The 5,232-nt window shown below is 37.5% G+C and overlaps 1 long non-coding RNA gene across 1 annotated transcript; it reads right to left on the bottom strand.

Annotated features, from left to right (window-relative positions):
- Nucleotides 1-1,847: 1,847 nt before the first annotated feature.
- Nucleotides 1,848-3,291, bottom strand: LOC115770845. The gene is made up of 3 exons (XR_004018904.1): nt 3,157-3,291; nt 2,239-2,356; nt 1,848-2,138 (listed from the first exon to the last, which is right to left on the bottom strand). It is a non-coding gene; the product is annotated as an uncharacterized LOC115770845 (long non-coding RNA).
- Between the last annotated feature and the right edge of the window lie 1,941 nt (nt 3,292-5,232).

Raw genomic sequence — 5,232 nt, 5'->3', positions numbered from 1 at the left:
ATTTTGTCGTGAATATATTTACCACTGTTGCGGGTGGGATTTTCCAAATCGCTGAAACACGAATTTATTAAGGTCATACGTAGAGCTCTGAAAATAATTATGAAGCAAATCGGACATAACGTAAAACTTCCACAAAAAAATCTTAACCTAGGATTCTTTGATTCTGTGGAAAATGTGACACACGTCTCAAATGATTTTTATATATTGAAAATGAATTCCAGCGCTAAACGTCATCCACCAAATCTTTGGCAACCATTTTCAACAAGGAGGGATTCATTTTTGGAAGTGTGAAACACCCTTCAAATGAATTTAAACAAAGTTCTTCGAAATTGAGTTTAAGGCCGATCGGATGGTAAACAAAAAACTTGCGTACAAACGTTTTTCGCGATTTTTCCATACTTGCAGGTGGAATTTCCCGAAACCCTGTCTTAACGTGCATTTTTCAGCTTCCTAGCTCTTACGGTTTGGGCTGTGAGTTCAACACCAATCAGTCAGCCAGTTAGCAGTTTTATATGTAGAGATATATACTAATGTATTTACCTCTGGTGGCATCGACATACCGACATTCGTGATATTCACAGCGACACCTAATAAGAAATATTGCGTTTGCAAATGAAAGCAAATAAAACGCGACAAAAAATGACTTAGCAAGGGAACCTAAGTCGTGGCAGAATATGCAAATAACTGTGACCGAACGGGGCAGAGAACTCTGGGCCCAATGACGACTGGCGATTTCGCTGGATCTTCCGGTTATATATTACGGTAATAGATGCCGGAAATTGCAACAGAAATACTATGAGCACAAACACACTCACACTGAGTGAGCATATGACGTAGCGGCATGTGGATGATATTTGTTTGCAAATTTTAGTCGAATGATTTGTATATGTTTGTTCTTGGAATTTGATCTATGCGTGCTTTCGCTGCCAGAGGTATTTTCCACTCAATTCCTGGCGTTACGTATGCATTGCAAACATTTACCCCCCCTCCACGGGGACGTCCGCGTCTCATAGGGCAGTCACATTTGCATATTTTCTGAACTACTAGTTGAGAAGCATCTGAAATATTCGCAGCGTTCACACAGCAAAAAATAAGTAAATAACGTTGAGCTTGAAAGACTAAAGATAATCTTAAAGCAGGTGCTTTTCTATGTAATAATTCTGTTTCCTGTGCGCTATCCTATCACACTATTTTAAGGGGATGTATATAGCATTAGTCAGAGTTTGAGAAACAGAGATATTGAACTAGGTAATTACCTATTTATTTGTTATGAACCGTCACTTAATTTTATTAACTGTATCATATACCAATATTAAGGAACCAGGGTTAGTGATATATAAGTTTAATTTACATTTAAATTGTTTGCCAAAGGCAAACAACTAAATATCCAAACGTCAAGCCATAATTAAATTTAGGTTTCTGTGGAGCTCTGCTTGTCGGAACAACAGCTATTAACAGACCATCATCCAAAATATTCCTGTCCCCAAACAATATAAAATAAAACCCTAACTGCGCAGCGTTATGCTCAAATGAAATTGATATCATTAAAAATATAGAAGAGCAGACTCATCGGCGGTTGACGCCAAATAAGCAAGACAATGTGGATACCGAGCTGAGCTGTGCTAATAAATGTCCTGGCACTAGAAAACGAAATAGAAGAAAATAGGCGCATGACAACAAAAGTAATTGTGAACGGGGCGTGCGCATAACGTAGATGAACAATCGAGTACACTTTGGAGATGTCGTTGTTAAGCCAGCATAAAAATTTTATTAAATGATTAAGCCAATGTGTCAGTCGAAAGAGAGCCGCCTAAAAGCAGGCAGTGGAATTTATCAAAATTTGCTGCTGTGCACAAACACACACATCTTGGACTGGGACTTTTGAAATTCTGTCATCCTTGCCGTTGTGTCTGATTTGTAACTGCTAACTGCTCGGCGCCAGCTCATACCATATAACATATAACATCATTAATTATAACACTAGCATAGAACGCCTTCGTTGTCATTTTCGACTCGGCTGGCGTTGGCGACATTCATGAATTATTCAGTTTGTAGGCTGTGATCCTTGCTATTTCTTTTGTCTTTGTGGCGGCGACAGTCGTCTGCATCTCCAGGCTCATATACTTGTTACTATTACCCTTAATTTTCATGTAAAAAATGTACTTTTATTTATTTTAATAAGCTTTTTGTTTAAAAAACTGTAATTTTTTCTAAACTCATAATCTTGATGTAACTAACCTGGTTTGGCTGGTGGTCAGTTGGAAGTGTGTTCTTTAAATTCATTAAAATTTAAAAGATTCCTCTGCATTAAGCATCGGCATGTGATTTCGCACTCTCCCTAACCTTTGGTTACAATCTTAAAAATTAAAATTAATAATTATCGTAAGTTGATTGGATTCAATTAACATTAGGGCATAAAAGCTAATGAAGATTATAAAAAAAAAAACAAGGGGAGTTTTCTGATGTGCAAGTTAAGTTGTTAAGTTAATTAATATCATTCGAAGAATAGTATTCCTATAAAAATGCATTCTCAATCACCATATCAATAAATCACTTTTCAATCCAAAAGTATCGAAGACATTAAATAGCTTCGATTTAAGCAAACAGACCAAATCCAATTCACAAATCTCCCGAGTAGATATTAATCTATCAAGTTGTCGTCGGTCAACTGTTGACTAAAGTCTTGCAATACGAAAACATAACTCAGCTCGAAACTTCCGTCTGCATATAGGCCTGAGCCTTTATGTAAATGCGTATCCTCACATATCTGAAGCGTTAGCTCGGTCGCAGTCGCCGCGACAATTCACGGGGTACCCAACTTATACTTATTTCCGCTTCCGGATGCTTGCTGACTATAATTTGCGTGAGCCCCGCGGATGCTCACGCCCACATGCGCTGTTAGGGGCAGCCAACAAAAGCTTATGCATAAATTATGAGCAGAGCCGCCAGATAAGTGCGATAAATTATCAAACACCAAAAGAGCCGAATGCAATCTGTTGCAGTTGTCCAAACTCCGTTCTCTCCCTTACGTTGCTTGCTTTCCTTATTTTCTTTCTACACACACAAACTCACCCACACATAAGTACGTGTAGTCCAGAGGTTTTGTTTTGGGTGTCAAAAAAATACTTACACACAAACAATGTCAAAAGCACATACCCAAAACACACACACACATACACATGTTCTTTGTTTTGTCTTAAGCAGCCCTGCGGCAGTAGCTGGTGTTGTTGTTATAGTTGACGCCAGCGCCTAACAAGAGCCGGAAGTTTCAACGCACTGCGAATTGTGGAACTATTGTTAAGCTCCATTGTCTTAACTGCTTTAGAAATTTGTTTTTCGAATCATTTTCATTCATTCAGTTTTATCGTTTCGTATTCAAGTCGAATTCTGTGTCGCTGCGCTATTGCCTTTTGCCTGCGCTACTCGTTAGCTTGCGTTGCTTAATTTTCTGGGCGTGTTTTATGCCTGTAAATTTATGGCAAGCAAAGTTTTTGAAATTGCGTGTGAAAACACTTACACACTTGCATACTCTTACACAGACAGGCTAGCTGGGTCTTCCCAGTCAAGCTCATAAACATTCTGATTCATATGCAGACATGGCTCCCAGGCAAAGAAAAAGTCTTTCACTTTAAGCTGCTTGAGGGCGGGAGACAAGCTTGTGAAGAATTTTATTGTATGCATCAAGAATATACTCCAAAAGTTTAGTGCTACAGCCAGCAAATTCGGCAGCTAATTTTTGGTGAACCTGGCTAAAGTGAACCTGGCTAAGGCTAAATGACAAAAAAGTTAGGCGGTTTTCTTAACAGACAGTTAACAAATTAACAGTAATAGTTCAGTTAACTATTTTTTTTTGCCTGATAGACAATTGGCAAACGTTTGTCTCAAATTTTCTCTCTCTGGTAGTTGGATCCTTTCAGAAGAAGCTTAAACTGAACTAGAACTCTTTATTTTGATTGCCATTACGGAAAGCTTAAATGAAAGTGACTGCAGACTGGTATTGAGACTGACAATGCATGGATATTGTGGGTAAAAATTTAATGCACCTATTGGGCATCTCCCGCGTCAATATCCCGATGTTATTTGCTCACATAATTTTACCATGCTACACTTTAGGCAATTTAAATATTTATACAAATATAGGTTGTACATTTATTTACTCATATATACCAGAAGCTAAGAAAAACGTTGAATTCAGTTGATTTCGATTGCTCACGGCAAATTTCGTTTTCTATTTTCTAAGTGGAACTGCACTAAATGTGACAAGATGTCCACTTGCAACTCCAACTGAGTCGTTGTGTGCCTGGCCTGTTGGTCCTAACAGCTATGCTCTCTTATTAAAAGGGAAGCCACCTCGATGTTCTCGACTATCCACAGCCAACTTGAGATTTTTCTGGTTTTTAATGCCAGTTGACTTGGTCTGTCTCTGTGTCCTGTGTCTTCTGCTTTGTCCTGTGACAGCCCCTGCTATACTTTTTGCAGCATATGAAATTTCCTACTGCCTTTCTGTCACCCTCTCTCTCGTCCAGCATTAGTTTGTTATCTTAACTTGGTCCAAGTTGGTATATTAATTCATCGTTGAAAATCAATTGTTTGTCTTCCAGGCAATACACAATTCGTTTACAAATGGAATATATCATTTAATTTAATAATTAATATAAATTAAAAAGGATACTCTTTCTGCCAGAAAAAAAATCGACATACGTTTGTGTAATGACCATGATGGCAAAAATGATATAAAAATAATAATTTTATGTTGATAAACAAGGGCAAGTTTAAGCTAGACAAAATATTTAGCTATTAAATAAATAGCTGGCTATTATAAACTTATATCATTAACAAAATTCTTAATCGTCCTAAATTAAAAGCAAATATAATTTTTATTTTTGCATTCAAGTTGTTGATGTCAGGCTGTGTTTCTATTTTATTACCTAAGTGAACAGTATAACAATTATACACTGAACACACTAAATATGGGTAAAGAGGGTATAATCTTTATCTTTATTACTGCTAAAGCAAGACAGCGCGAGCTGCATTTGGTGTTGGAATAAGAGGGTTCAAGGTATCCCCTAGCCGCGAGATTGCGATTATAACCTCTTACTTGTGATTTCTGCTCAAGTAAACGAGCTCGTAACGCGAGTTGTTTTAGCATGAAATGTGTAAAAAGGTGCTTGGTCAAAATCGTAGCCACTCTTCAAAGAATTTGCAAGATTTTATATATCTTTTACTGCTGGC

The sequence above is a fragment of the Drosophila novamexicana genome, unplaced genomic scaffold (assembly GCF_003285875.2).
Source record: "Drosophila novamexicana strain 15010-1031.04,08,12 unplaced genomic scaffold, DnovRS2.1 tig00004560-arrow-pilon, whole genome shotgun sequence".
In the NCBI taxonomy this organism is placed as follows: Eukaryota; Metazoa; Arthropoda; class Insecta; order Diptera; family Drosophilidae; genus Drosophila; species Drosophila novamexicana.
The sequence above is the reverse complement of the archived record's forward strand: the minus strand, read 5'-3'. Positions and strand labels throughout refer to the sequence as shown.